This window comes from Triticum aestivum, chromosome 1A, assembly GCF_018294505.1.
Source record: "Triticum aestivum cultivar Chinese Spring chromosome 1A, IWGSC CS RefSeq v2.1, whole genome shotgun sequence".
NCBI lineage: Eukaryota > Viridiplantae > Streptophyta > Magnoliopsida > Poales > Poaceae > Triticum > Triticum aestivum.
In genome coordinates this window covers 193,815,490-193,836,957 of record NC_057794.1, presented here as the reverse complement: position 1 = coordinate 193,836,957, position 21,468 = coordinate 193,815,490, and positions in this window count along the sequence as shown.

Below are 21,468 nucleotides of genomic sequence, written 5' to 3'. Positions count from 1 at the left end.
GATGATCCATGACAATATAATTTATCTCAGATGTAAGAAAACATAACCCATTACGTTGTCTTCCTTGTCCAACATCAACTCTTTAGCATGTCATATTTTAATGAGTGCTCACAATTATAAAAGATGTCCAAGATAGTATATTTATATGTGAACCTCTCTTTCTTTATTACTTCCTATTATATTGCAACGATGACCAAAACTATGTTTGTCAACTCTCAACAACTTTTATTCATCATACTCCTTATATGTGAGCTCATTACTCTCCATAAGATCCATATGATCTCTTTATTTCTTTTTATTTCTTCTCTTTTATTTTATTCCCTCAAGATCATAGCAAAATAATCAAGCCCTTGATTCAACACTGAACTTTATTATATATAGCTCACGGACTCGATTACATATGAAGATCATAAAGCAAAACTCACAACTAGATCATACTAAAACTTTATTCTACTAGATCAAGATATTATCAAAAGGATCAAACTAAGAAAAACAATAAAGAGAAAAGTGACGGTGATATGATACCGGGGCACTCCCCCAAGCTTGGCAGTTGCCAAGGGGAGAGCCCATACCCATGTGTTTATGTTTCCTTCCTCAGAGGTGGTGATGAAGGAGTTGTTGATGGTGTAGGCTTGTCTTACATCTTCCAAGGTATAGGATCACCATCATAGAAGGATGATCGAGTCTCCGGGATCGTCAAATCTGCAGCCAAACTCATCCTCTTGAATCTATATTCATACTCACAGTTTTGGTTTTGTGATACGTCTCCGTCGTATCTACTTTTCCAAACACTTTTTCCCTTGTTTTGGACTCTAACTTGCATGACTTGAATGGAACTAATCCGGACTGACACTGTTTTCAGCAGAATTACCATGGTGTTGTTTATGTGCAGAAACAAAAGTTCTCGGAATGACCTGAAACTTCACGAAACATCTATTCGGAAAATATAAAAAATACCTGCAAAAGATGAAGACCAGGGGGCCCACCACCTGTCCACGAGGGTGGGGGGCGCGCCCCCAACCTCGTGGCCCCCCTGGAGCTCCTCCGACCTCAACCCCAACTCTATATATTTGCTTTCGGGGAGAAAAAAAATCAAGGAGAAGAAATCATCGTGTTTTATGATACGGAGCCACCTCCAAGCCCTAAAACCTCTCGGGAGGGCTGTTCTGGAGCCCGTTCGGGGCTCCGGAGAGGGGAATCCATCGCCATCATCATCATCAACCATCCTCCATCACCAATTTCATGATGCTCACCGCCGTGCGTGAGTAATTCCATCATAGGCTTGCTGGACGGTGATGGGTTGGATGGGATCTATCATGTAATCGAGTTAGTTTTATTAGGGTTTGATCCCTAGTATCCACTATGTTCTGAGATTGATGTTGCTATGACGTTGCTATGCTTAATGCTTGTCACTAGGGCCCGAGTGCCATGATTTCAGATCTGAACCTATTATGTTGTCATCAATATATGAGAGTTCTTGATCCTATCTTGCAAGTCTATATTCACCTATTATGTGTTATGATCCATTAACCCCGAAGTGACAATAATCGAGATACTTACCGATGATGACCGTAGTTTGAGGAGTTCATGTATTCACTATGTGTTAATGCTTTGTTCCGGTACTCTATTAAAAGGAGGCCTTAATATCCCTTAGTTTCCGTTAGGACCCCGCTGCCACGGGAGGGTAGGACAAAATATGTCATGCAAGTTCTTTTCCATAAGCACGTATGACTATATTCGGAATACATGCCTACATTACATCGATGAACTGGAGCTAGTTTTGTGTCATCACTGATCCATTGTCTACGAGCTTTCCATATATTGTTCTTCGCTTATTTACTTTTCTGTTGCCATTGCTATCATCACTACAAGATACCAAAAACATTACTTTTGCTATCATTACCTTTTGCTACCGTTACCACTACTATCATATTACTTTGCTACTAAACACTTTGCTGCAGATATTAAGTTTCCAGGTGTGGTTGAATTGACAACTCAGCTGCTAATACTTGAGAGTATTCTTTGGCTCCCCTTGTGTCGAGTCAATAAATTTGGGTTGAATACTCTACCCTCGAAAACTGTTGTGATCCCCTATACTTGTGGGTTATCAAGACTATTTTCTGTCTCCGTTGCCGGGTAGCATAGCTCTATTCTTTGAGTCACTTGGGATTTATATCTGCTTATCATTATGAAGAACTTGAGAGATCCAACAACCAAGATTTATCCCTCAACTACGAGGGGAGGTAAGGAACTGCCATCTAGCTCTGCACTTGATTCACCTTCTGTTTTGAGTAAGCTTGTGACACCTAAACCTGCTTCTGCTATTCGTTCTGATATGTCACATGTTATTGATGATGCCACTTCTGCTATGCATGATACTTATGATGAAACTACTTCAATGCTTGATAATACTATGCCACTTAGTGATTTCTTGATGAACAACTTGCTAGGGTTAGAGAGAGTGAAAATATTGAATCTGATAATACTAATGAAAGTGATGATGAAGACTTGCGTGTTATTCCTAAGGGTTATGTTTTTGATAAAGAAGCTTCTTTAGATATTTTAGCTTGCAAAGATAGATACGAACTCAAGAGGTTATTAGCTAAATGGAGGCAACAATCTCTTAATGCTAGAATGAAACCTGACCCTGCTTTTGCTACTTCACCTATCTGTGTTACTGATAAGGATTACGAATTCTCTGTTGATCCTAATATAATTACTTTGGTTCAATTTGATCCTTTTCATGGCTATGAATCTGAAACTGTTGTGGCACATCTTACTAAATTAAATGATATAGCTACCCTGTTCACTAATGATGAGAGAACTCATTACTTTTATATCCTTAAAATATTTCCGTTCTCATAAAAGGGTGATGCTAAGATATGGTTTAATTCTCTTGATCCTGGCTGTGTGCGTAGTCCCCAGGATATGATTTATTTACTTCTCTGCTAAATATTTCCCTGCTCATAAGAAACAAGCTGCTTTGAGGGACATATATAATTTTGAGCAAATTGAAGAAGAGAGTCTCCCACAAGCTTGGGGGAGGCTTCTCAAGTTACTTAATGCTTTGCCTGATCATCCTCTTAAGAAAAATGAAATACTTGATATCTTTTATAATGGACTAACCGATGCCTCTAGAGATTACCTGGATAGTTGTGCTGGTTCTGTTTTCAGGGAAAGAACACCGGATGAAGCTGAAATTTTATTGAACAATATGTTGACAAATGAAAATAATTGGACACCTCCGGAGCCAATTCCTGAGCCTATTCCTAAACCAACTCCGAAGAAGAGAGGTATTCTATTTCTCAGTCCTGAAGTTATGTAAGAGACAAAGAAATCTATGAAAGAAAAAGGTATTAAAGCTAAACATGTTAAGAATTTACAACCTATTGAAGAAATACATGGTATTAATTTACCGCTTGTTGAAGAAACATATAATCTTAATACATTACCTATTGAAGAAACTCATGGTCTTGATAACCCGACACAGGTAGTAAAGGTAAATTCTCTCTATAGATATGATAAAGCTGAAATCTCATTTACCAAGTTTGCTAGCCCATGCTTAGATGAGTTTGATAAATTTATGGCTAAGCAAGAAGAATTTAATGCTTATTTTGGTAAACAATTGAAATACAATTCAAATATGCTTGAACACTTGGGTGATTATATGGCTAATGTTAAAGGTGAACTTAAACTTATTAGTAAACATGCTTCTATGGTTACCACTCAAGTAGAACAAGTACTTAAAGCTCAAAATGATTTGCTCAATGAATTGAATAATAAAAATAATGATAATGCTGTTAGCATGGCTACTAGAACTGGTAGAATGACTCAGGAACCTTTATATCCTGAAGGCCATCCTAAGAGAATTGAGCAAGATTCTTAGAGAAATAATATAGATACACCTAGTACTTCTAAAAGGAAGAAAAAGAAAAATGATAGGACTTTGCATGCTTCTAGTGAACCTGTTATTGAAACACCTGAGAATCCAAATGATATTTCTATTTCTGATGCTGAAACACAATCTGGTAATGAACCTGAAACTAGTAATAATGTTACTGATAATGTTCATGATGATGCTCAACCTAGTAATGATAATGATGTAGAAATTGAACCTGATGTTGATCTTGATAACCCACAATCAAAGAATCAACGTTATGATAAGAAAGACTTTGTTGCTAGGAAACATGGTAAAGAAAGAGAGCCTTGGGTTCAGAAACCCATGCCTTTTCCTCCCAAGCCATCCAAGAAAAAGGATGATGAGGATTTTGAGCACTTTGCTGAAATGATTAGACCTATCTTTTTGCGTATGCAATTAACTGATATGCTCAAAACCAATCCTTATGCTAAGTACATGAAAGATATCATTACAAATAAAAGAAAGATATCGGAAGCTGAAATTTCCACCATGCTTGCTAATTATACTTTTAAGGGTGGAATACCTAAGAAACTAGGAGATCCCGGTGTACCAACTATACCATGCTCCATTAAAAGAAATTATGTTAAAACTGCTTTATGTGTTCTTGGAGCCGGTGTTAGTGTTATGCCTCTCTCTTTATATCGTAGACTTGATTTGAATAAGTTGACACCTACTGAAATATCTTTGCAAATGGCTGATAAATCAACTGCTATACCTGTCGGTATTTGTAAGGATGTGTCTGTTGTAGTTGCAAATGTTACTATTTTAACGGACTTTGTTATTCTTGATATTCCCGAGGACGATAGTATGTCTATTATTCTTGGAAGACCCTTTTTTAATACTGCAGGGGCTGTTATTGATTGCACTAACGACAATGTCACTTTTCATGTTAATGGTAATGAGCACACGGTACACTTTCCGAGGAAACAACCTCAAGTTCATAGTATCAACTCTATTGGAAAAATTCCATCGATTATATTTGGAGGTTTTGAATTTCCTCTTCATACTGTCAAGAAGAAATATGATATTCTTATTATTTGGGATGTGCATATCCCCGTTGAGGTAACATAGTGTTATTCGAAATTTCTCCGGTTCCATGTTATTCGGAATAAGTTCGTTAACAAGACTTGATCAACCTTGTTAGAGGATTCCTTTTGATGACCATGAGATGGATGAAACTAGAAGGCACAACCTTCTGTAACCCACTTTTACTTTCTGTTATTTATATTAAATAAAATAAAAATAAATATTTTTCTATCTGTTATCTCATTATCCGTGCAATATAAAAATACCTCGAAAATAAAAGTTCTCCAAATGCCCTGAAATTTAAATATGATTTTTTCTAGAATATTTGAGAATATTTGGCACTGAGAACACAACAGGGGGCCAACCACCTGCCCACGAGGGTGGAGGGCGCGCCCTACCCCCCTGGGCGCGCCCCCTACCTCGTGGGCCCACGGTGGCCCTCCTCCACTTATTCTTTCACCCATACACTTTTTCTTCCTCCCACAAACACGAATATCCAGCTCAAACCCGAGTCCAACCTCGTTTTGCTGCCATTTTCGATCTCCTTGCTCAAAGCACCTCTCACAAAACTGCTTGGGGAGATTGTTCCTTGGTATGTGACTCCTCCATTGGTCCAATTAGTTTTTGTTCTAGTGCTTTATTCATTGCAAATTTTTGCTGCTTAGGTGACCCTGTTCTTGAGCTTGCATGTCAAATTTATATGGTCAAAAGTAGTTTTGATGCATGATATATGCCCTAGGCACTAGTAGGAGTAGTTGCTATCAATATTATTGAGTTTTGTTTACTTTTATTTTGAAGTTACTAGAATTTTTTCAGAATTTTTCAGAGGAAGAAATATGCTTAGGAAAATGTTCCAAGGTGGTTCTTCAAGGAAGCAAGGACCTAGGCTTGCAATGCGTGATGCTAATGACGAGCTACCAAGAAACGCTCCAGTGCGTCCTTGTGAATGGCCTTCTGAGAACTTTATGGATCGAGCGGGAATTAAAGAAGAATTTAACGCATATTTGCATAACACTGATCTTGTGAGCTTCGAGGAAGAGAAGTGCAGCCAGTTTCACAACCTCACCAGTACCTTTGTGAGGAGGTTTGTATTTTCAACTTCACGTAATTCTCCAACTGTCCTGTTTGATCTTTATGATAAATCTTACACTATGGACTTAGAGCATTTTACCACTGCATGCAAACTTCCACAATGGGGTAGTATAAGGGATCCTCGCAAATCTGAATTTAGAGATTTTCTTGCTAGCATAACCGTGGGAGAATCTAGAGATATTACACAAGCTACCATAGGGAGCATTCACTTTCCTGCCATACATTACTTTGCTCTCTTCATATGTAGATGCATCAATGGTAAAGATGAGGCATGTCACATGTGTGTCCCTGATCTCAGTATTCTTAGGAGTGCTATGTTAGGAGACCAATCTTATAATTTGGCAGCCATTGTTGCACGTAGGTTGCACCTTAATAGATTTGATGGAGATTTCTTTGGAGGAATTTATGCAACCCGCATAACTAATTTTCTTGGTATAGCCATACGCGAAGATGATATTGAATTACCACCTGCTTATCTAGATTTTAATGCTATGGTTCACCACCAGTTTGTTGAGAGGAATGAATCACCTCTCTGGTATCGAATAATCTTTGTCAGACATCGTGCTTTCCATATTACTCTCCCTGCTCCTGCCTTCTTTGATTATCAGGCAAAAGGAAGATATACTATTACCAGAGAGGAGGCAGATGAGTACGAGAGGAGAGCGGAGGCCGCTTGTTGCCACGTTGCAGCTCAGCAGGCGATAGCCGCTGCATCGCAGTACGACCCTAGCTACTATTATGGATATCCGCTAGGCCAGCCGTGGCCATAGACCAACTTAGGCCAAAAGCCTAAGCTTGGGGGAGTACGTATTTCCCACCGACATTACATTTATGTTCACACACTCATTGCTAGATGTCGGTGCTCATACTTTTTCATTGTATCATCCATGCTAGTTTATTTTCCTTTTTATGCTTTCTTCTTGGGTGTTTGATAAACCTTAAGAAAAACCAAAAAAAAATAGTTGTAAATTTTAATCAGTTTAATTTCCATGCTTGTAGTAGTAATTAAAAAGAAAACCCAAAAATATTTCCATGCTGGTTCTATTTTCAGGGAAAGAACGCCGGATGAACTTGAAATTCTATTAAATAATATGTTGACAAATGAAAATAATTGGACACCTCCTGAGCCAGTTTCTGAGCCTATTCCTAAACCAACTCCGAAGAAGAGAGGTATTCTATTTATCAGTCCTGAAGATATGCAAGAGGCAAAGAAATCTATGAAAGAAAAAGGTATTAAAGTTGAAGATGTTAATAATTTACCTCCTATTGAAGAAATACATGGTCTTAATTTACCGCCTGTTGAAGAAACATATGATCTTAATCCATTACCTATTGAAGAAACTCAAGGACTTGATAACCCGACACAGGTAGTAAAGGTAAATTCTCTCTATAGATATGACAAAGCTGAAATCCCATTTACTAAGTTTGCTAGCCCATGCTTAGATGAGTTTGATACATTTGTGGCTAAGAAAGAAGATTTTAATGCTTATTTTGGTAGACAATTGAAATACAATTCAAATATGCTTGAACACTTGGGTGATTATATGGCTAATGATAAAGGTGAACTTAAACTTATTAGTAAACATGCTTCTGTGGTTACCACTCAAGTACAACAAGTACTTAAGGCTCAAAATGATTTGCTCAATGAATTGAATAGTAAGAATAATGACAACACTGTCAGAGTTATGACTAGAGGTGGTAAAATGACTCAGGAACCTTTGTATCCTGAAGGCCATCCTAAGAGAATTGAGCAAGATTCTTAGAGAAATAATGTAGATGCACCTAGTTCTTCTAAAAGGAAGAAAAAGAAAAATGATAGGACTTTGCATGCTTCTAATGAACCTATTACTGAAACAACTCAGAATCCAAATGATATTTCTATCTCTGATGCTGAAACACAATTTGGTAATGAACCTGAAACTAGTGATAATGTTAATAAAAATGTTCATGATGATGCTCAACCTAGTAATGATAATGATATAGAAATTGAACTTGCTATTGATCTTGATAACCCACAATCAAAGAATCAACGTTATGATAAGAAAGACTTTGTTGCTAGGAAACATGGTAAAGAAAGAGAACCATGGGTTCAGAAACCCATGCCTTTTCCTCCCAAACCATCCAAGAAAAAGGATAATGAAGATTTTGAGCTCTTTGCTGAAATGATTAGACCTATCTTTTTGCGTATGTGATTAACTGATATGCTTAAAATGAATCCTTATGCTAAGTATATGAATGATATTGTTACTAATAAAAGAAAGATACCGGAAGCTGAAATTTCCACCATGCTTGCTAATTATACTTTTAAGGGTGGAATACCAAAGAAACTTGGACATCCAGGAGTACCAACTATACCATGCTCTATTAAAAGAAACTATGTTAAAACTGCTTTATGTGATCTTGGAGCAGGTGTTAGTGTTATGCCTCTCTCTTTATATCGTAGACTTGATTTGAATAAGTTGACACCTACTGAAATATCTTTGCAAATGGCAGATAAATCAACTGCTATACCTGTCAGTATTTGTGAGGATGTGCCTGTTGTAGTTGCAAATGTTACTATTTTAACGGACTTTGTTATTCTTGATATTCCCGAGGACGATAATATGTCTATTATTCTTGGAAGACCCTTTTTAAATACTGCAGGGGCTGTTATTGATTGCACTAAAGGCAATGTCACTTTTCATGTTAATGGTAATGAGCATACGGTACACTTTCCGAGGAAACAACCTCAAGTTCATAGTATCAACTCTGTTGGAAAATTTCCATCGACTATATATGGAGGATTTCAATTTCCTCTTCCTACTGTCAAGAAGAAATATGTTATTCTTACTATTGGGGATGTGCATATCCCCGTTGAGGTAACTGTAGCGACCAGACCTCAAATGTTCCAATCTCTGTGCTCCAGTGTCATCCCTGGATCAGTAATGCTGACACCACACAACACTTGAAGGATTTATAACAGAGTAGCAATCACACACTTATTACATCGAGTGTCTCAAAAGAGAACTTATTACAGTAAATATGGCTTAAGGCCATCTAATAACGATAACATCGGAAGGCTTGGAAGATAAGTGAGTCCATCAACTCCAACGGCATCACTGAGTATAGAACCACGACCTAAAGGCACCTTACTCGTCGTCTGAAAAGTCTGCAACATGAACGTTGCAGCCCCAAACGGGTCAGCACATGGAATATGCTGGCAATGTAACACATAGAGAGCAATGAAAGAATAAGGCTATACTACATGCATATTTGGCTGGTGGAAAGCTCTATGGTTACGATTTTGCGTAAAGCCAATTTTTCCCTACTACAAAGGAATACATTTTTATTTAACTATCATGGTGGTTGTTAAACATTGGGAGTGTAGACACCCTCTCAATCCCAATTAAACATCATCATCAAAACCCAACAAAATTAATTAGAGTAACACGATGAGATTCACATGATAATCCAAGTACTAGATACTAAAGATGTCCATAACCGGGGACACGACTAACCATGATTAGTTTATACACTCTGCAGAGGTTTGCGCACTTTTCCCCACAAGACTTGATCTCCTCCGTTGGGATTCTCGCACTACATGGTGTTTGAGAAACGGATGACCGAGACATAGTTTTTCAAAAGCGCTCACACCTTACGAACGGGTGGACCGTTACACCTACTTTCCCCTACATCTGCTAGTCTACCACTGTAAGAGTTCGCACAACTTAGTCAACTATGCTAGAGCCCATAGTAGCTTGTGGCTGCACACGGAAGTTTCTAGTATGAATAATCTCATGATCCCTTTGAGCCTGGGTGGTGGTCCAAAAGAAAAACAGGCAATCACTAGAATACCCAGGTGCCTCAATCCACCAAGATGTGTATTTAAGTTGCCACCTTAGATAAACCATTAATTTATCAAACTCACATCTGTCATGGATACACTCACCCAATCCACGTCTACTAGCATAGCATGGCATAATAAGCAAACGTTGAAGTAACTCCCAAAGGTTTGATATTAACAGGTAATAGGTACTACCTCATCTACTTCCCAAACCCACAATTTAATTAGATCCTAATCATGCAATGTGTGAGGATTGATCTAATGCAATAAAAACTGGGTAATAGGAAGTATGATCAAAGTGTTACTTGCCTTGCTCATGATCCGCAAAACCTAGCGATTCGAAGTAGCAAGCGGCGCACTCCGGGTACTCTATCGCAAACAAACAAGCATACAATAAGTACTCAACTAATGCACAGGTAAAACTCAAATAAGAGATCTAACCAGAAAGTTCAACTTAAGAACTCCGGTTGGCAAAAAGAATCAAATCGAACGAAACAACAAAAGACATACGGCGAAAGAAACATACTTCGTTTACTATTCTGGATCCAGGTCAAATTTTACAGAGGCAAAAACTTGTTTGAGTTGGTTAAACGGAAAGAGGGTTTCGAGACGAAACTCCAGGCGCTTGAATCGCCTGATTCCGATAGAAGAGCAAAAAGTTATACTAAAACGAACATCGGATCAGAAAACGCGATCAGAAAAATCGCGGAATAAATCCGAGAAAAAGAAAAACGACGAACAGATTAACGAACAAACATTCGTTATCTGGCTCTAAACGATGAACGTGTTCGTTAGAACGAATGAACGAGCGAACACTCGCTAATTAAACTAAACCGGAAAAAACCGCTATCTAAAAAACGGATCTAAAAAAACCGAACGAAAATGGGCGAAAACCAACGATTTTCTAAAGAAAACCGGTGACGGGCGGCGGGGCGGCGACGCGACAGCGGTGGCGGCGCCGGCTGGGGCGGCGGGCGGCTGGGGGCTAGGGTTTGGGGGCGGCGAGCGGCTTGGGGCCAGGGTTTGGGGGCGGCGGCGGCTTTGGGCTGGTCGGGCCCCGGGGTCGCGCTATATAAAGGCCCCGGCGAGGGAGTCCTGGCCGAAACCGGCCCGTAGTCGGTTCGCTTTTTTTTTAAATTATTACGCACAGAAAAACAAACAAAAGGAATACTAAACGGACTCCAAAAATCCTGAAATAAGTTTTCCCCGGCTTCTAAAATAAAGCCTCATAGGATGAACATTTATTTGGGGCCGAAATGCAATTTTGAAAAACACGCATTTTTCCTAAATTCAAATAAAATAGCAAATAAAACCAAAATAAAATCTTATTTGAATTTTTTTATTAAATCCTCAATATTTATTTATTTTGGGAAAGTCATTTTATTCCCTCTCTCATATTTTTATAATAGAAATAATTGAAGATAAAATAAATAAAATCAAATGATCCTATTTTCAAAATTTGTGAAAACTCAAATATGAAAATAACGAAATCCCCAAATCTCTCCGAGGGTCCTTGAGTTGCGTGAAATTTCTAGGATCAACCAAAATGCAATAAAATATGATATGCAAAGATGATCTAGTGTATAACATTCCAAATTGAAAATTTGGGATGTTACAAACCTACCCCTAGAAAATAAGTGAGGGTGGTCCTTCAACAGATCTTCCTCTCGCTCTAAGGTGGCTTCATCCTCCGTGTGGTGGCTCCACTGAACTTTGCAAAACTTGATAACCTTGCTGCGGGGAACTCGGCTGGCATATTCGAGAATCTTAACTGGTTTCTCCTCGTAGGTCAAATCACTGGCCAACTGAATCGCCTCCAGTGGCACTGTATCTCTTAGCGGTATATCAGCCATCTCCGTGTGGCACTTCTTCAACTGTGAAATGTGGAACATGTCGTGAACTCCGGACAATCCTTCGGGCAATTCCAACTTATAAGCTACTTCTCCCATACGCTCCAAAACCTTGTATGGTCCTACAAAACGTGGCGCTAACTTTCCCTTACCTCCAAAGTGCTTAACTCCTCGAAGTGGAGATACTCGAAGATAAACTCGGTCTCCGACTTCGTAAACTGTCTCCTTGCGTTTAGGATCTGCGTAGCTCTTCTGCCTGGACTGGGCTACCTTGAGCCTATCGTGAATCAATTTCACTTTCTGTTCCGACTCCTTAATCAAATCTTGTCCAAACAACTGTCGGTCTCCAAATTCATCCCACGACAATGGGGTCCCGCACCTCCTTCCGTACAAGGCTTAGAAAGGGGCCATCTTCAAACTAGATTGATAACTGTTGTTATAAGAGAACTCTGCGTATGGCAAATTGTCGTCCCAACTAGATCCATAATCTAGCGCATAAGCTCTCAGCATATCCTCCAAAATCTGATGGACTCTCTCGGTCTGTCCATTTGTCTGCGGATGGAAAGCGGTACTGAACTCTAGCCTGGTACCCAAAGTTTCATGCAACTGATTCCAGAACTTTGAGGTAAATTGGGTTCCTCTATCTGATACAATGATCCTTGGAACTCCATGCAGACATACGATCATGGTCATGTATATCTTTGCCAACTTGGCACTAGTGTAGGTAGTCTTCACTGGGATGAAATGAGCTACCTTTGTCAAACGATCGACTACAACCCAAATCAATTCATAGCCTGAACGTGTTCTGGGTAATCCCGTAATAAAATCCATGCCTAACTTATCCCACTTCCATTCGGGTATTGGCAATGGCTGTAACAATCTTGTTGGCTTCTGATGCTCTGCCTTTACTCTCTGACATACATCACAAACTGCTACATACTCCGCAATATCCTTCTTCATTCCGGTCGACTAGAAAGTATCCTTCAAATCCAAATACATCTTGGTATTTCCTGGGTGAATTGAATATGGTGAATCATGGGCCTCTTGCAGAATTAGCTTCCTGATCTCCGGGTCATTGGGCACATAAACACGGTCTTCAAACCATAAGGTATCGTGCTCATCCTCACGAAATCCTTTAGCTTTTCCTTTGCTCATTTTCTCTTTAATAGAAGCAATCTCCTTGTCAGTCTTCTGAGCTTCTCTGATCTTATCCATCAAAGTAGACCGAATCACCAATGCTGCTACATAGCCTCTCGGTACTATCTCGAAACATAGCTCACGAAGATTTTCGGCTAACTCCCTTGGTAAATCTCCCGTCATTAGTGTGTTGACATGACTTTTACGGCTCAGCGCATCGACTACTACGTTAGCCTTTTTGAGATGATAATGCAATCTCATATCATAATCCTTGATGAGCCCCAACCATCTCCTTTGCCTGAGATTTAACTCCTTCTGCGTGAAAATGTACTTCAAACTCTTGTGATCCGTGTACACCTCACAATGGTTTCCAATGAGAAAATGTCTCCAAGTCTTCAATGCATGCACTACGGCTGCTAACTCCAAATCATGCATAGCATAATTCAACTCATGAGGCTTAAGCTTTCGTGAGGCATATGAAACAACTCTTCCTTCCTGCATAAGAACTGCTCCAAGTCCTCGACGTGAAGCGTCACAATACACCTCATAATCCTTGTTCTGATCTGGCAAAATCAACACTAGTGATGTAAACAGACGTTTCTTCAACTCCTGGAAACTGGCCTCACATTCCTCAGTCCATTTGAACTTGGTATCCTTCTTCAACAACTCCGTCATAGGCTTCGCAATCTTCGAGAAATTTTCAATGAATCTTCGGTAGTATCCTACAAGTCCAAGAAAACTCCGGATCTCTCCAACTGTTGTTGGCGCTTCCCAATTTGTCATAGTGTCAACCTTGGTGGGATCTACTGCTATACCTTCTCCGGATATAGCGTGTCCGAGAAATCCAACTTCCTCCAACCAAAATTCACATTTGCTAAACTTGGCATATAACCGATATTCTCTAAGTTTACCAAGTACCAAACACAAATTCTCCTTATGCTCCTCTTCTTTTCCGAGTAAACCAAGATATCATCAGTGAACACTAAGATGAACTTATCCAAAAACTCCATAAACACTTTGTTCATCATGTTCATGAAATATGCAGGTGCGTTAGTCAGACCAAATGACATAACGGTATACTCGTACAGCCCATACTTGGCGGTAAAAGGCATCTTGGGTATATCCTGTTCTCGAATCTTCAACTGATGGTATCCTGATCGCGGATCGATCTTGGAAAATACCTTAGCTCCTTGCAATCGATCAAATAGATCATTGATCATCGGTAGTGGGTACTTGTTCTTGATTGTTACTTCATTCAATCCTCGATAATCAACAACCATCCTTAATGATCCATCCTTCTTCTCCACTAGAAGTACTGGCGATCCCCAAGGCGAAGAACTTGGGCGGATATATCCTTTATTCAGTAACTCCTTAATCCGCTTCTTAATCTCTTGCAAATCCTTTGCGGGCATCCTATATGGTCTCTTAGATATTGGCTCTGTGCGTGGCAAAAGCTCAATCAAAAACTCAATATCTCTATCCGGTGGCATGCCTGGCAACTCCTATGGAAATACATCAGGGAAATCCTTCACTACTGGTACTTCCTCCTGCACAACTCCTGTTAACGAATTTACTTGAGTCCTTTTAGGCACATGCCAGGATACATACTTGATCCTTCTCCCTTCTGGGGTGGTAAGCAAAATTGACTTACTGGCGCAATCGATGTTCCCTCCATACATCGATAGCCAATCCATACCCAGAATTACATCCAAACCTTGTGATTCCAAAATGATTAAATCCGAGGGAAACACATGCCTACCTATACTCAATGGCACTTGAAAACATCCCTTACTAGCCATATACTCCGCTCCTGGTGAGCTTACTAACATGGGTGTTCTAAGAACCTTAGTGGGCAGGTTATACTTATCCACAAATCCCCTTGATATGTATGAATGCGATGCACTAGTATCGAAAAGCACGATTGCAGTAAATGACTTAACCAAAAACTTACCGATTACTGCATCCGTCTGCTCTTCAACCTCCTCCGCATTAATGTGGTTCACCTGTCCCCTATTGAAAGGGTTCGGCTTCTTCCCAGAGCTTCCATTGCCATTTCCATTCTAAGATTCAGGACATTCATTGGCATAATGTCCGGTCTTCTAGCACTTAAAGCAAGTGACTTGGCTCAGGTCTCTTTTGGCTTGGGTTGATGGGCTGGTACGGTTCTGGCCGTTGCTTCCTCCATTCCCATTACCATTCTTGGGGCCATTATAATTGTGCGAGCTACCTCCTCCATGGGTATGCTGAAAGTGTCCTCCCAGTCTAGGGGTAAAACGTGGCTTCTGCTGAGCTCCTGAATTGTACTTCCCTTGTCCATACTTCCTCTTGCGATTCTCAATCTGCTGCTGCTTCCCTTCAATCATAAGAGCGCGATCTACCAACTCCTGGTACTTGTTGAAGGTTGCTACCATCAACTGCATGCTCAACTCATCATTCAGTCCTTCCAGAAACTTCTCCTGCTTAGCTGCATCCGTAGCAACGTCATCTGGGGCATAACGTGCTAGCTTACTAAAGTCCTCCACATACTGGCCAACTGTCTGTCCTCCTTGGCGCAGGTTGCAAAACTCACACTTCTTCATGGCCATAGCTCTTGCTGAAACATGGGCAGTACGGAAAGCCTGCTGGAACTGGTCCCATGTGACAGTGTCGATAGGGAAAGTGGCGGTGAAATTCTCCCACCATGATGCCACGGGTCCATCAAGCTGATGTGCGGCAAACTTCACCTTTTCCGCATCTGTGCATCTTGTCGTGGTCAACTCCCTTACTGTCTTGTGGAGCCAATCATCTGCTACTATAGGCTCGGTGATACTAGAGAACACCAATGGATTCAACCTAAAAAAACGGGCTAAGTGATCAATAGGTGGTGGTGGGTTGTTGTTGTTGTTCCCCTGATTCTGATTCTGGACTAGCAACTGCATCAACGTGTTCCGCTGCTGGATCAACTGAGCGAGCTTCAGTGGGAAGGTAAATCCGGGGTCACGTCTCGGAGGCATCTGAGGGTTTAGAAAAGATGAGATTTAAGAATAGAGAGGGGTCTAGAGAGAAAACACTACCCATATGCACATGAGGCAAAAGCAAACAATTCACTTCATTCAATCAAACAAGGCATACAATCGATCTAACTATCACAAAAGTGCTCGGACTACTATATTTACATGGTGGACTACTACTACTGATGGGGTGGTCTACTAGAAATATTCTTCGGTTGCAGACTCCATGATATCTACTCTAGCTTCATCAACATAGTCATCATCGCTATCATCTGGATCCGAGTCGGTGTCGTCGATGATGATGTAGTCTTCCGGGCGAATCTCCTTGGGTTCTTCGTCTTCTTCTATTGGTGTAGGGCCTCCCATAAATATTCTGATCTTCTTGATCAGATCGTCATTCTTCTCCACTAATACTTCGATTTCCTCTTCATAATCTTCATGTGTAGCCTTGAGCTCTTCCTCCAGTTCCTTGATTCTTGTCCTCGCCTTCTTCAGATCTATCATGTCGGCACACATCTGGTTCTCCTGATGTCGAATGTCCTGGTTTAACTCCTAGATAAAAGCTGCAATTGATCTATCCTTCCTGGTGCCGATCATCTCCCAGTGCTCATCTCGGCGCCCACAAATCTGGTAGATAGTATCCTTGAGATCTTTGCGGTAAACTTCTCCAATGCATCCCATGGCGATGTGAGCTGCCATGCTCTTTCCTAGACTCCAGGTTGGTGCATCAAAGGAAAACTCTATGTGCTTAGTGACTGGCATGAACGTCCTTCCTGGAACTTGAACCTGAATCATCCAGCGCTCCTCTTTAGGTAAAGTGGCATTGTAGGTTCCGGTGAAGCTTGGTACTCCGATGTTCAGATATCTAGTGACTTCCTTCAAGTGACGTCCAAAGGGTGTATCTTCATCCGGTTGTGTAAACTTGTTACTTGCATCTGCCATCCTAAAAGAGTAGAAAATATGAGGAGTCAGAATGGGAAGAGTGAGTAGTGATCTAGGGCTTTATCTTAGTGGTCGTGTCCTACAGTCAGCATGTGCTCTGATACCATCTTGTAGCGACCAGACCTCAAACGGTCCAATCTCTATGCTCCAGTGTCATCCCTGGATCAGTAATGCTGACACCACACAGTACTTGAAGGATTTATAACAGAGTAGGAATCACACACTTATTACATCGAGTGTCTCAAAAGATAACTTATTACAGTAAATATGGCTTAAGGCCATCTAATAACGATAACAGCGGAAGGCTTGGAAGGTAAGTGAGTCCATCAACTCCAACGACATCACTGAGTATAGAACCACGACCTAAAGGCACCTTACTCGTTGTCTGAAAAGTCTGCAACATGAACGTTGCAGCCCGAAACGGGTCAACACATGGAATATGCTGGCAATGTAACACATAGAGAGCAATGAAAGAATAAGGCTATACTACATGCATATTTGGCTGGTGGAAAGCTCTATGGTTACAATTTTGCGTAAAGCCAATTTTTCCCTACTACAAAGGAATACATTTTTATTTAACTATCATGGTGGTTGTTAAACATTGAGAGTGTAGACACCATCTCAATCCCAATTAAACATCATCATCAAAACCCAACAAAATTAATTAGAGTAACATGATGAGATTCACATGATAATCCAAGTAATAGATACTCAAGATGTCCATAACCACGGACACGGCTAACCATGATTAGTTTATACACTCTGCAGAGGTTTGCGCACTTTTCCCCACAAGACTCGATCTCCTCCGTTGGGATTCTCGCACTACATGGTGTTTGAGAAACGGATGACCGAGACATAGTTTTTCAGAAGCGCTCACACCTTACGAACGGGTAGACCGTTACACCTACTTTCCCCTACATCTGATAGTCTACCACTGTAAGAGTTCGCACAACTTAGTCAACTATGCTAGAGCCCATAGTAGCTTGTGGATGCACACGGAAGTTTCTAGTATGAATAATCTCATGATCCCTTTGAGCTTGGGTGGCGGTCCAAAAGAAAAACAGGCAATCGCTGGAATACCCAGGTGCCTCAATCCACCCAGATGTGTATTTAAGTTGCCACCTTAGATAAACCATTAATTTAACAAACTCACATCTGTCATGGATACACTCACCCAATCCACATCTACTAGCATAGCATGGCATAATAAGTAAACGTTGAAGTAACTCCCAAAGGTTTGATATTAACAGGTAATAGGTACTACCTCATCTACTTCCCAAACCCACAATTTAATTAGATCCTAATCATGCAATGTGTGAGGATTGATCTAATGCAATAAAAACTGGGTAATAGGAAGTATGATCAAAGTGTTACTTGCCTTGCTCATGATCCGCAAAACCTAGCGATTCGAAGTAGCAAGCGGCGCACTCCGAGTACTCTATCGCAAACAAACAAGCATACAATAAGTACTCAACTAATGCACAGGTAAAACTCAAATAAGAGATCTAACCAGAAAGTTCAACTTAAGAACTCCGGTTGGCAAAAAGAATCAAATCGAACGAAACAATGAAAGACATACGGTGAAATAAACATACTTCGTTTACTATTCTAGATCTAGGTCAAATTTTACAGAGGCAAAAACTTGTTTGAGTTGGTTAAACGGAAAGAGGGTTTCGGGACGAAACTCTAGGTGCTTGAATCGCCTGATTCCGATAGACGAGAGAAAAGTTATACTAAAACGAACATCGAATCAGGAATCGCGATCAGAAAAATCGAGGAATAAATCCGAGAAAAAGAAAAACGATGAACAGATTAACGAATGAACGTTCGTTATCTGGATCTAAACGATGAACACGTTCGTTAGAACGAACGAATGAGCGAATGCTCGCTAATTAAATTTAACCGAAAAATGATGTATCTAAAAAAACGGATCTAAAAAAACCGGTCGAAAACCGGCGAAAACCAATGGTTTTCTAAAAAACCGGCGGCGGCGAGATCGACCTCGTCGGCGGCGGTGGAGCCCCGGCGGCGGCGAGATCGACCTCGTCGGCGGCGGTGGAGCTCCGGTGGCGGCAGCGACTGGGCGGCGGGCGGCTTGGGGCTAGGGTTTGGGGGCAGCGGCGGCTTTCGGTTGGTCGGGCCCCGGGGTCGCGCTATATAAATGCCCCGGCCAGGGAGTCCTGGCCGAAACCGGCCCGTAGTCGGTTCGCTCTTTTTTTTTAAATTATTACGCGTAGAAAAACAAACAAAAGGAATATTAGACGGACTCCAAAAATCCCGAAATAAAATTTCCCTGGCTTCTAAAATTAAGCCGCACAGGTTGAACATTTATTTGGAGCCTAAATGCAATTTTGAAAAACACGCATTTTCCTAAATTCAAATAAAATAGCAAATAAAACCAAAATAAAATCTTATTTTATTTTTTATTAAATCCTCAATATTTATTTATTTTGGGAAAGTCATTTTATTCCCTCTCTCATATTTTTATAATAGGAATAATTGAAGATAAAATAAATAAAATTAAATGATCCTATTTTCAATATTTGAGAAAACTCAAATATGAAAATAACGAAATCCCCAACTCTCTCTAAGGGTCCTTGAGTTGCGTGAAATTTCTAGGATCAACCAAAATGCAATATAATATGATATACAAAGATGATCTAGTGTATAACATTCCAAATTGAAAATTTGGGATGTTACAGTAACATAGTGTTATTTGAAATTTCTCCGGTTCCATGTTATTCGGAATGAGTTCGTTAATAAGACTTGATCAACCTTGTTAGTGGATTCCTTTTGATGAGCATGAGGTGGGTGAAACTAGAAGGCATGACCTTCTGTACCCCACTTTTACTTTCTGTTATTTATATAAAATAAAATAAAAATAGTATTTTTCTGTCTGTTATCTGAATTATCCGTGCAATATAAAAATACCCCGAAAATAAAAGTTCTCCAAATGCCCTGAAATTTAAATATGATTTTTTGGAATATTTGAGAATATTTGGCACTGAGAACACAGCAGGAGGAGCTAGCACCTAGCCACGAGGGTCAGGGGCGCGCCCTACCCCCTGGGCATGCCCCCTGCCTCGTGGGCCCATGGTGGGCCTCCTCCACTTATCCTTTCACCCACACATTCCTTCTTCCTCCCACAAACACGAATAACCAGCTCAAACCCGAGTCCAAGCTCGTTTTGCTGCCATTTTCGATCTCCTTGCTCAAAGAACCTCTCACAAAACTACTTGGGGAGATTGTTCCTTGGTATGTGACTCCTTGATTGGTCCAATTAGTTTTTGTTCTAGTGCTTTAATCATTGCAAATTTGTGCTGCCTAGGTCACCATGTTCTTGAGCTTGCATGTCAAATTTATATGGTTCCAAGTAGTTTTGATGCATGATATAGGCTCTAGGCACTTGTATGAGTAGTTGCTATCAATATTATTGAGTTTGGTTCACTTTTATTTTTGAAGTTACTAAAAATTTCAGAATTTTTCAGAAAATGATGAAGAGATTTTTGAGGGGCTCATCGAGCCGAAGCTCAAGGGAAAAGCAAATTGAAGAGGCACAGAAGCCCAAATATAATTTGCCTCGCACTGCGGAGGTTAGGCCGTGTGAATGGCCCTCCGATGATTTCTTGAGAGCCACCGGGATTTATGAGGATTTTTATGAATTTGCTAATAATGCAGGCCTCACCGACTTCCTCCACGACCAACGCGAACAGTATCTCTTACTCACCAATACTTTTGTGCAAAACTTCTACTATTATCCTAGGGAATCACCTCCTTCAGTAGAGTTTCAGTTATATGATGTGGTTAAGAAGATGTCACTTTATGGTTTTTGTCGGGTTTGATTGATCCCTTTCGAGGGAAAATAGAGGAACCACATCGTGACGATGTAGATGGGTTTATTGATACCATCACCGTAGGGAAAACGAGGAAGGTTTCCGATGGACGAATCACTAGCATACATTTTCCTGTTTTACGCTACTTTGCAATATTTGCTAGTCGTTGCTTAATTGGTCGCAGAAACTGTGGAAACCTTAGTGTTCCTGATATTATTATTTTGTTCCATGGGTTATTCTGTGATAACTCCGTGAGTATGAGCGGTATTATTGCTAAACGGTTGAGTCTGAACCGTACAAAGGGCCCCATCTTTGGTGGTATCTATGCTGCACACCTAGCTGTACATTTTAACACACCTATTAGGAATTATGAGAAGGAAGAAAAATTGCTGCCTCGTGTTTATTTAGATTATAAGAGTATGGTAGCACATGATTTCATTATAAAGAATAGGGAAGGGGAGCTTAAATACAAATTGTTCTTTGATAAACATCATCCTGAGACTATTACCTTGCCTGCTCCTTCCTTGTTTGATTTATCGGCAGGCCAGTACCTCGTCTTGCCGGAGGACATTCACGCCTACCGGAACCCTGCACCAGCCACCGAGCTAGAGTCGGAGCCACAAGTTGATCCTCCATGACAGTCTAATTACCATTCGGATCCGGAGATGATTGCCAACCAGTGGCAGTCAGAGTCTTCTTCATCGCATTACGACCCCAACTACTATTATGGATATCCGTCGGGCTAGCCGTGGCCATAGACCAACTTAGGCCAAAAGCCTAAGCTTGGGGGAGTACGTATTTCTCACCGACATTACATTTATGTTCACACACTCATTGCTAGATGTCGGTGCTCATA